The sequence below is a fragment of the Manis javanica genome, chromosome 6 (assembly GCF_040802235.1).
Source record: "Manis javanica isolate MJ-LG chromosome 6, MJ_LKY, whole genome shotgun sequence".
Classification (NCBI taxonomy): Eukaryota; Metazoa; Chordata; class Mammalia; order Pholidota; family Manidae; genus Manis; species Manis javanica.
In genome coordinates, this window is record NC_133161.1 from 4,725,533 (window position 1) to 4,737,812 (window position 12,280).

General features: G+C 41.7%; 1 protein-coding gene across 6 annotated transcripts in view; it reads right to left on the reverse strand.

The window, feature by feature from the left end:
• GALNT11 (polypeptide N-acetylgalactosaminyltransferase 11) overlaps window positions 1-7,977 on the reverse strand; it is a 58,895-nt gene extending 50,918 nt beyond the window's left edge. Inside the window, exon 1 of one of the 6 annotated variants that reach the window (XM_036999352.2) lies at window positions 7,781-7,974. The gene's annotated coding sequence lies outside the window, so the exon portion shown is untranslated. Of the gene's footprint in view, window positions 1-7,780 lie in introns of all 6 variants that reach the window. The other 5 variants (XM_036999351.2, XM_073238184.1, XM_036999349.2 and 2 more) reach the window with 5 other exon arrangements.
• Between the last annotated feature and the right edge of the window lie 4,303 nt (window positions 7,978-12,280).

Here is a 12,280-nt window from a genome sequence, read left to right on the forward strand (position 1 = left end):
GACAGAAAATTAACAATAAATTACCTGAACAATATTATGTATCAACTTCTTATCTGATATTTATAGAAAACTCCATTCAACAACTGCTGCATACACATTCTTCTCTAGCTCAACCCCAATGCAGACCACATTCTGGGCCATAAAACACACTTTAACAAATGTAATAGGCTAGAAATCACACAAAGTGTGTTCTTGATCACAATGGAATTAAACTAGAAATCAGTAATAAAAAGCTAAAGAATTCCCCAGATATCTGGAAGTTAAAGAGTCTCAAGAAAAATTTAAAAATATTTTGAACTAAATTAAAGTACAACTTATCAAAATTTGTAGGATGCAACACAAGAGCTTAGAGGGAAATTTATGGCCTTAAATGAATATATTAGAAAAGAAGATCTGAAATCAATAACCTAAGCTTCTGCCTTATGAAACCAGAGAAAGGACAATTTAAGGATACAAGAACAAAATAAATAAAAATTTGAGCAAAAACCAATGAAAATGAAAACAGAAAAACAAGAGAAAAACCAGTGAAACCAAAAGCTAGTTCTTTAAAAATATCAATAAAATTTATAAACCTCTATGCAGGCTACCCCCAGTTAAAAAAAGGGGAGAAGACACACACAATTTACCAGCATCAGAAACAAAGGCAGGAATATCACTATTAATCAATGGATATTAAAAAGATAAGAAATACTACAAACAACTAACTCTACAAACAACTACAAATATGAGATGAAATGGACCAGTTCCTTTTAAAACTACCAAAACACACACACACACAAACTTGCACAAACATTTACAGCAGCTTTATTCATAAGTGCCAAAACTTGGAAGCAACCAAGATATTCCTCAAAAGGTGAATGGATAAACTGTGCTACATCCAGACAATGGCACAGTATTCTACCAAAAACAAAACAAAACCAAAAAACCCACCAAGCCACACAAAGATATGTGAGGTGCATTTTATTAAGTGAAAGTCAGACTAAAAAGGTTACATTCTGTACAATTCCAATTATACAACATTATGGAAATGGTGAAACTACAATGATAAAACACATCAATGGTTCCCAGGAGCAGAAAGGGTGGAGAGGGTGAGGGTTAAATAGGTGAAGCACATGGAATTTTTTTTTGGTAGTGAAACTTTTCTGTATGGTATTTAGAAGTAGATAACATCACACTGTGCCATTTGTCAAAACTTACGGAACTTTAACAAAAGAGTGAACCTTAATGTATTCAAATTTTTAAAAATAATTTAGGAGCTCAAGGGATTCTAGAATAGAATGTAAATTGTGGGTGGGGGGGGAATCTAACTGTATTACAAATGTATGAAACCACATCACTGGAGGGAATCGAGGGGAAAGGTACTTACTTAACTTTGGAAATGACTCAGTCTATAAGACTAATGGTAAATGGAACTGGACATATGCACTGCACTCTAGTTAATAAAGTTGTTTCCCAAGGAAATATGGATTAACAATTCTGCAAAACACTATATATGTATACTAGAACTACATAAGTAAATGGATAGTGGAAATCAAGTTTCTTACTGTTGGAGTGGAAGGTTATAGATAAGCAAAGGAAGAAGGCTATATACACAAGTTAGTATGTACACATACATTTCCTTGTCAGAGACCTAGAAGAATAACACTCTATTAACATTAAACAAGCACATCTTGTACCTAAATCTTGGTTTCTAATAGCATTCTCCAATAAAAGGAACCAAGGCTGCATTCAGAAATGACTGATTCTAGGACAGAAGCAGGAAATATACAAATGAGCCTGCAGCATCTTGTAGAGCCATAAAGGAAGCACTACAAAGCAAAAAAACACCCACAATGATGGGGTCATGTCAAACGAAGAGATGGAACCAACTGCCAGAGCTCACAATGGCCACAGCTAGAACACTTTGAGCAGCATATAAATTTATATCACATTATAACCCAGATTATAGGATATCTGTTGAGTTCATACTGATATGACTGAATAAATAATAAGGTAGAATGCACCAGATCTCCCTGAAGAATTCCAAGTAACTTATTAGATACTTTGCCCTCAAAAAAGCAGAGCATAACCTCTATCCTTTAAGTGTGGGCTATGTACAGGGACTTCCTTTCAAAGAGTACCTAAGTAGTACACTGGGGGGAGTAACTTCCAGTGAAGAAACCTGACAGACACTACCTCAGCTGAGTGACTACGATTAACATCATGATGATAGTATGTACCCTTGCTTGATACGGTGTGATGAGAATGGTATCTTATCTCTGTGGTCTTCCTCCCCCAAATTCATACTCTAATCTACTTGTTAGAAAGCCATCAGACAAATCACAACTGATAGGCATTCTACAAAGTACCTGACCATTATTACTCAACACTGTCAAGGTCATCAAAAACAAGGAAAGTCTGAGAGACTGTCAAGCCAAGAGTCTAAGGAGATAATGATCACTAACTGCAATGTGGCATCCTGGACGGGACCCACAGTTCTTACCTAATGTCCTTAGATCAGAAAAGGGACATTAGGTTAAAACTAAGGAAATCTAAATATAGTATGGATGTTAGTTAATAATAACAGTGTATCAATATTAGTTAATTAATTGTGATAACACACTATGCTAATGTATGTTAATGAGAAACTCCCTATGGGAGATATAATACACACACACACACACACATATATAACTGTCAGTACTATTTTTGCAATTTTCTGTAAATCTAAAACAATTCTAAAATAAAAAGTTTATTTAAAAAAGAAAAAAAAATTGGAGGCCAGAATGGATGGTGTCCAAGAATTCAACTCAATTCTGACACTATCTGCCCTACGTATCTCTTCATCTGGCTACTGACTTGTATCTTTTACAGTACCCTTTATTAAACTGTACATGGAAGGGGGCTTTCCCACACAGGACACCCAGCAATTCTCAAATACCAGCAGGGTGTGAGAATTCAACTCAAGTCCGACACTATCTGCCCGGAGACAGCACCAGACTCCCCAGGTTAATTAAGGGCTGCATCCCACAAGCCTAGCTGCCAGTTGCAAGCCCTGGGCTGTTTGTTACCTGTGCTTCTGACCCACCAGCTACAGATTGGAAGTTCCAACGACCTCCCCCTTAGGTTCCATTAATTTGCTACCTCAGCTCACAAAACTCAGGAAAGCACTTACATTTACCAATTTAATAAAGCATACAACAGCCAGATGAAGAGACACATAGAGCAAGGTTCCAAATAAAGGAGCTTCCATCCTCGTGGAGCTTGGGACCTGGCTCGATGGCAAGTGGAAGGATTCTGGTTCCGGTCCTCCAAGAAATGGAAGCTCCAACAGAGAAGCAGGAGGCAAAAGAGAGAACCAGCGCAAAACGCTCTTCTCGTGGGTTTTTGTGAGGGCTTCATTGCAGTCATGACCAAGTTACTGCTACTGGCTGATTCAACTTCCAGCCCCTTTGCCTTCTCCCTTCCCAAGGGCTTCGGGCTGGGGGCTGCCAGTTCCCACCCTCTAATCACATGCTTGGGTTTTATGTGTGGCTATTTGTATAAATTAACTATTTTCTCCTCATTTCTCCTTCCTCACTATTAAACTAACAAGTTTCACTGGAGGTCAACTTTATAATCTAATCTTTAAATAACAGAATGTTTACACAGAAATGTGTGAAGAATGTGTATAGATGTACAATGTTCAAAGGGTGGACTGTGAGAGTGAATTTACAGTCTCATAGCTCAAGTTCATTCTCTCTACTCTACTCAGCCATGGGCTGAGATCTCTGGCAATGTCTGGGAAAATTTGGCAACCCCAGGGTCTTCTGACAATGTCTGGAAATGTTTTTGGTTGTCACATCTCGAGGAATCCTACAAGCATCTGGTGGGTTGAGGCCAGGGATGCTGCTAAATCTCCTGTAACACACAAGACAGTTCCCAGCAACGAAGAATTATCTGGCCCAGATGTCAACAGGGCAAAGTTTGAGAAACCCAGTTCTATCTTGTGATGCTGGAGAGAGGGGTAGGGGAAAAAAACAGACAACATCCAACCCCACATATCCAAGTCCTCACAAAATGCTTTGTGACTCAGACCACTGGCTCTATAAGGATCCAGTAAGTCTTGTTTTTAAGGTCAATCTACTGTTTTAACAAGTTTTACAGCCACTATGTCCTAGGTTCAGAGACCCCATGGTCAGATAATCAATGGACCAAGACACAACTTGTGACACACACATAAAGAAAATTTGGTGTTTGGTGTCCAATAGTTGCCTTTATTATAAACTTTCCACCCGTGGGTGATTTTATATGCTAGTACTACATGAGATGATGTTGCAACACACATGTATGTATGTAACTCAACTGCACACGTGCTAACTGAAACCCTCCCTCTTCATGCTAGGTGACCTAGTAACTAATGTATAAACATTTTCACTCCCCGTAGTAGAAGCCACCCTGATTCTTCTCAGGGCTGACTCTCTCTTGAGCAGCCCACCTTGGTCTGTCAAGGTGTTTGTTTTCTCATTTCTCTAATAAAGTACACTGCTTGCTTGCATACTCCTAAGTCTCAGTGTTAAATTCTTTTAACACGTAAAGACAAGGACCAAGGACCTTGTTCTAGTGTCTGCCAGTAACACTGGGACCGGGACTGGGACTCTATATACCAGCATTTTTCAAACTACTGATAAATGAAACAACTTGGATGAATCTTGGGACTACATATGGAAAAGTGTTCAGTCTCAATAATTAGTAAAGACATGCAAATAAAAATAAGGTACTATTTTTCTAACTCTCAAATTAGCAAAAATTTTTTTGTAATACTGAAGTGTAAGTAGTTAAAGGATACATTTAGCAATGATGAAATTATAAATTGCAGGGCCTTTTTAAAAAGCAGTTTGACAACGGCACAGAAGCCTTAAAAACCTTTATGCCCTTCAATCAATAATCTCACTTTCTCTAAGCACAGAAATCCTAAGGAAAAATAAATCAGGTGAAAAACTCAGGCATATCTTAAAGCAAACTCTAAAAAGTGCTACAATAAAGGCATAAGCAAACTATACAGGAACAAGTATGAAGAAGAAAAAATTTTGCATGGAAAACTTGAAGAAAATTTATTATAGAAGTTGAGATTTAAGTCTGGCTTTAAAGATTAAGACTTTGATAGTCAAGTACTGAAATATTTTAAGCACAGAGTTCCAGTCTTGGGAAATCATAAGTATGCATTTGTTTTTAAAACAGAACTTGTTTTTAGTTCTTTAAATAGAATAGTAAGTAGAATGGTTGGCTATAATGGATACATGTAGGCTGGATAAGGCTAGTGGAAGGTGATTAATTCTATAAGAACAGGCTGCAGTTCTGACCCAGAGGATGTGAAGAATTAATGTGAATTGCATACAAAAGAGAGCTAGTGTCTTTAAGCAAATCTATCTTAGGAAGAAAATGCTAGCAGCAGTGTGTAAAACGGTTTGCAGCAGAGAAAAAAAAATCTGGAACTAGGGAATCCAGTTAGAAAAATTCCAGCAAGAGACAATCATGGCTCCATCCAGAGCTGTGGAAGTGAGTGGAAAGGAGGATCAGGGGCAGAACTATCTGCACTTATCGTGACAGAACATGGGCCCCTAAGGGACAAAAGGAGAAATAAAAATAACACCCAGCTTTCAAGTATTAGTGACTGGGGGCACTTGTGACTGGGCATTGAGGTTTGGGAGGAGTAACAGTATTTGTACATGTTGCATTCGAGAGAACACTGACATTTAAGTGCCCATAGCTCGAAACTGAAATATAAGCCTCAGAGAGAAATGTAAAATAAACATCATAATTACCATTTAAATTACATGGAAATAACAGCAGGGGGTTTTATTAATGAAAAGTGCAAAATGGATCAGGGCACAAACGCTGAACCTCTGAGGACATGCACATTTAAGGATCGTTGTACAGAAGGCAGAGCCTATGAAGGACCTGAAAAGGATCACAAAATGAAGAACCTCGAGAGGATGAACTGACCAGCTACACGAGTTGCCAGTCACACAGATTTACAGAGGTCAAGCAAGGGGGAATCGAGATGGGGCCATCAGATTTAACAATTAGTTAAGGCTTGAAGGTCTTCAAGACAGGGGTTTTTAAAATGAGAAGGTTTTGCTACTTCCTCAAAGAGCTGAACACAGATTTACCATATGACCTGGCAAGTCCACTTCCAGGTATATACCCCGAAGAAGGGACGACAGATACTCAAACAGATATTTGTAATTATTCATTCACAGTTGCACTATTCACTGTAGCCAAAAGGTGTAAACGACCCAGTGTCCATCAATCAACTGGATGAACAGATAAACTGATATAGCCATGCACTGGAATAGCAAAGGAATTGTTATTCAGTCATAAAAAGGAATGAAGTCTAATATATTCTGTAACATGGATGAAACTTCAAAGCATTACATGAAATAAGTCAGACACAAAAGGACAAATACTGTATAATTCTTACATGAGGTGTCTAAGTCAAATTCACAGAGACAGAAAAGGGCTGGAAGAAGGGGAATGAGGAGTTACCGCTTAAAGGTTACTGTTTGGGGTGTTTCTGTTTAGGGTGATGAGTAAGTTTTGGAAAGACAGCGGTGATGGGGACACAACACCGTGAATGTACTTAATGCAGATGAATCGTACACTTAAAAATGGTTAATATGACAAACTTCATGTTGTGTATATTTTGCTATAATTAAAGGGGAAAAAATCCAAATTGCAAGGAACAGCACATAAATTGTCAAGAGATGTGAAAAGTGTGGACGTTTAATTTCAAAAGCTCAACTGATAGCCATGGAGGGCAGAGAGGTTCTGAACCTTCTATTTTTCTTAAGGCAGAGTAGACCTCAAAACACAGTATTTCTGGGTAAAAGGGAAGAATCGAGTTAAAAAATAAAAAATCTGAAAAGCCTGGCCTAACCCTGTTATTTGAGGGAGGAGGTTAGCACTGAAGTATTTTGTCCGTGCACAGTAGTACGAAAGGCACCCTCAAAGTTGCAATTTCACTTTTCATTTGAAAAACCATCCATTTTCGTAATAGCGAGTAAAAAAGAATACTGGACCAAATCTTCTTTGATGATAAAAATAAAGCCAGTCCTCGCGAGCACACTAATATTCGTCAAAGGGTGAAGTTTACCTGAACTGGAGGATAGGACTTGGTATTTTTATATTTATTCAAACGGCAAGGATTTTAGGAATGAGGGACATTACACAAGACAACCCCATTTACCGAAGTGCCCTGCAAAGAAAGAGAGGCATTGAAGGGGCACATCAGCCAAATGCCATGTGTGAACCTGGTTAAAATCTGGCACCAGCCAACCATAAAGAAAGAAAAAAATTTTTTGAGACTTTTCAGGGAAATGTGGACTGCCTGATACTGTGGAAACAGGGCCGACTACCGGGGGCTGCATTATTCAGTTCTCTCCAGCTTTCACATGGTTGAAATTTTCCATAACCATTCTAGGCTCTTTTTTTGTTTGAAAGATTGGGCCGCACGGGCCCGGCCTTCACTTCAGAAGCACCAGCGGGGCCGCAGGTTGAATCTCCGCGGCTGCCCCGCGCCGCCAGGCCGCCCGCGGTCCCGCGGCCACTTCCCCGCGGCGTCTCCGGGCCCCCATCCCCCGAAGGGCTGCGAGCGGACCCCCCCCACACCGCCCGCGCCAGGGCCCGCAGGCCCCCGCTGCAGGGGCCGCGGCGCCGGGCCGGGCGCGCCGCCGGAGCCTCTCGCCGGAAGCGCTCAGGGGACGGACGCAGGCCGCGCGGGTCAGGCGCCGCCGCCGCCGCCGGGCTGCGCGCTACTCACCCCGACGCCGGCAGCGCAGGACACCGGCGCTCAGGGACTCGGGCTGTGGCATCCTCCCTGCCGCCACAGCCCGGGTCCGAGCCGCTTCGGCCACGGCTGGCGGAGCAGCCTCGGAATAGCCGCAGCGCGCTGCGCAGGGCCGGCCGCAGCCTTCGCGCTAGCGCGCACGCCCGCAGGGGCTACGAGCGGCCGGCCCCGCCCGCCGATGACGTCACCGGCTACGAGCGGCCGGCCCCGCCCGCCGATGACGTCACCCTGCGCCGGGCGCCGGCTTCGGGTCTGCGGCCGTCCGAGACGCTCTCGCGAGCTGCCGGCGGCCCTCGGCGTCTTGACGCCGATAGGAAGGCGTCGTTAGAGACAAATGCTCTTAAATTTACTGAGTCAGCCGCACTTGGGGTGAGGAAACGTCGGTTCGAGTTACAGGGCGGGGCGGCGTACCTTCGGAGCGGCTGTGGAGAGCCCTGCGCGCCGAGGCAGCAGGAGACGAATGCGTGGGGCCGCCGCCGCGGCGGGAAGCCGCGCCAGCTCACCTGTCGCTGGTCCGGGCCGCCGAGGGAGGCCCGGCGCCGCGGCGCCGCACCTGCGGACTAACCGAAATCCGCGTTCTACCAAGATCTCCAGTTGTTTTCTCTTACAAAGTTTGAAAGCAGTGTTCTAGGGTAATCAGGGTGCGAGCGCTTCCTCTGCGCCACCTCCTTCCTCCCGACCCTTGAATGCCATACATTTAAATATTTGCCATTCTGTGGGTAAGAACCATCAGTTTCGATCTGTTACTGTCAAAGGGCTTATACTAACCCACCGAACTGATGTTCAGTGGTTTAATTCCGGCAGTTGAGGTTTGGGATTAGCTCCAGTTTATTACCGTTATACAAAGTGAAGCTAAAATGCTCTGTGCACCGTTGCCATCTGGTTAAATCCAGAATCTGAGTTTGGGCTGATAAGGCTTGTATATGGGCTGTATTAGTTTGTCCCAGATGAAATACAGGACAACCTAAAACTTGAATTTCAGGTGAAACGAATAATTTTGTAGTATAAATATGTTCCATGGAATATGTGGAAGATACTTACACAGAACATAATTGTTGATCAAAAATTCAGATTTAACCGAGCATCTGTAATTTCACTTATAAAGTCTGGCAACCCTAAAACCCTGGACAAATTCCAACCTTAGTTCTCTCATCTAGACATAGCGATCACAGGACTTGGGAGGTTGTGTAGCTGAAATGAGGTAATCGATGCAGAGTACTTAACACGGGGTATGACACAGAATGAGAGCTCAGTGTTAGCTCGTATTTCATGCGGGTGTGACTTAGAGTAAATTCCTGTAAGTATGCTTTAGTTACAGGCTTAATTTGAGGCTTGTCTGAGCACTTACTTGATCATACCAAAAACTGTTTTATAAAAAGCCTTGAGCAGGTTAGTAGATACTTACCAACTGGCTCCAGAATACCAAGTAGATTTTTAAATTTCCAGTTGAAAACAAAAAACGTCCACCTATAGGCAAGTATGGATTTCTTTCAATCACATCCATATTTTTTTTTTTTTTTTGAGAGGGCATCTCTCATATTTATTGATCAAATGGTTGTTAACAACAATAAAATTCAGTATAGGGGGGTCAATGCTCAATGTACAATCATTAATCCATCTCAAGCCTAATTCTCGTCAGTCTCCAATCTTCTGAAGCATAACGAACAAGTTCTTACATGGTGAACGAATTCTTACAGAGTGAATAAATTCTTACATGGTGAACAGTACAAGGGCATTCATCACAGAAACTTTCGGTTTTGATCATGCAGTATGACCTATAAACCATCAGGTCAAATATGAATATTCATTTGATTTATGTTGATCCCACATTACTCCTATTATTATTATTATTTTTATTTTTAATAAAATGCTGAAGTGGTAGGTAGATGCAAGATAAAGGTAGAAAACATAGTTTAGTGCTGTAAGAAGGCAAATGTAGATGATCAGATGATCAGGTGTGTGCCTATGGACTAAGTATTAATCCAGGCTAGACAAGGGCAGCAAGACATCCACGGATGCAGAAGATTTCTCTCAAAGCAGGGGGGGTGAGGTTCTGAGCCTCACCTCTGTTGATCCCCAAATTCTCACCTGATGGCCCCCCTGCGACTGTGCCTGTCTTAGGTTGTTCCTCCCTTGAGGAATCTTACGCGTCTCTGGCTAACCAGTCATCTTCCGGGGCCATACAGGGAAATGTAAAGTTGGTAAGTGAGAGAGAAGCCATATTGTTTGCAAAGGTTAGCTTTTTACTTCTTTGCAGATTTATGCCCTGTGGCTTCTATGCCCAGCATTTGTCTCGAGGTATCTTTACCACCTGGAGGAATTATGATACTCGGTAAATTCGATATGAGGCACGAATTCTATTTAAGGTTTGTAATTAGGAAGGAAGAAGAAAAGCTATAGATGTAGCATATGAAGGAAACTTGGGAGGATTGATTATTTCTTTGACATATCTTCTTGTATAGTACCTTAAGTATGTATAGGTTTTAAACTACTAACTAATTTGCACACACATATTAACATAATAGGAATACGGTGACATAAACAAAGCAAATCTATAATTACCAGCCATCTCCAGTGAAGCCAAGAAAACCATTTAGGCACCCTAGGCATTTGTGAAAATTTATCTATAATATGATGGATATTTTCCAACTGTACTTGAACCATCAGACAAATTAAAGCAGCCCATTTCTGGGATCTGTTCACATCCCATATGTTCTTTTAACCATAGATAGTCTATAGTCATGAGATTTTGGGGTGCTACAACTTGCACCCCTCCCAACTCCTGGTTGAGTTCCAACAGTACAGATCCAGTCAAATTCGTTGTCTCACTGTATGCACATGCCAGCCTAGACATCTCCCTCCTCCTTCTTATGGCAAGTCCAGGAGACGGTGGGCTGGATGCAGCCACAACCGCAGCATCGTCCGGATCCCTGGGGAGGCTTTTTGATGATCATCCCCCGGCACGAGTCCTCCAGAGAGTGCTGATGCCGGAAGCTCCTCCTCATATCGTATCTTATTTCATTTTCTGGGTATCCAAGCTAGGCCTTGATCTTCTGCGTAGAAACAAACAGACCCTTTGCCCACACTTTGACATGCCCTCTATACCACTGTGCAGAACTCATTGGAGGTCAGCACACAGTAACTGCTTTTTTTTTTTTTTTTTTTTAATTAAGAGAAAGGAATATTATCAGAAAAGAGTACCTCCATAGCTGATCATCTGACACCCTTTAAGTGATCAACATTAAGGATATTTAAAGCATGCATTGATCTTTGATTTACCAATAGTTTTATCCTGTTAACGAGTAATCCCCTTTTCTTTCTTTCTTTCTTTCTTTCTTTTTTTTTTTTTTTTTAAATTTTTAATCTACCCTTACATGAAGAATACTATGTTTACTATGCTCTCCCCTATATCAGGTCCCCCCTAACAACCCCATTACGGTTACTGTCCATCAGCTTAGCAAAATGTGGTAGAGTCACTACTTGTCCTCTCTGTGTTGTGCAGCCCACCCTCCCCTTTCTCCCTCCCCCCCATGCATGCTAATCTTAATACCCCCCTTCTTCTTCCCCCCCCTTATCCCTCCCTGCCCACCCATCCTCCCCAGTTCCTTTCCCTTTGGTACCTGTTAGTCCATTTTTGGGTTCTGTAATTCTGCTGCTGTTTTGTTCCTTCAGTTTTTCCTTTGTTCCTATACTCCTCAGATGAGTGAAATCATTTGGTATTTCTCTTTCTCCGCTTGGCTTATTTCACTGAGCATAATACTCTCCAGCTCCATCCATGTTGCTGCAAATGGTTGGATTTTTCCACTTCTTATGGCTGAGTAGTATTCCATTGTGTATATGTACCACATCTTCTTTATCCATTCATCTACAGATGGACATTTAGGTTGCTTCCAATTCTTGGCTATTGTAAATAGTGCTGCAATAAACATAGGAGTGCATCTGTCTTTCTCAAACTTGATTGCTGCGTTCTTAGGGTAAATTCCTAGGAGTGGAATTCCTGGGTCAAATGGTAGGTCTGTTTTGAGCATTTTGATGCACCTCCATACTGCTTTCCACAATGGTTGAACTAATTTACATTCCCACCAGCAGTGTAGGAGGGTTCCCCTTTCTCCACAGCCTCGCCAACATTTGTTGTTGTTTGTCTTTTGGATGGCAGCTATCCTTACTGGTGTGAGGTGATACCTCATTGTAGTTTTAATTTGCATTTCTCTGATAATTAGCGATGTGGAGCATCTTTTCATGTGTCTCTTGGCCATCTGTATTTCTTTTTTGGAGAACTGTCTGTTCAGTTCCTCTGCCCATTTTTTAATTGGGTTATTTGTTTTTTGTTTGTTGAGGCGTGTGAGCTCTTTATATATTCTGGACGTCAAGCCTTTATCAGATCTGTCATTTTCAAATATATTCTCCCATACTGTAGGGTTCCTTTTTGTTCTATTGATGGTGTCTTTCGCTGTACAGAAGCTTTTCAGCTTA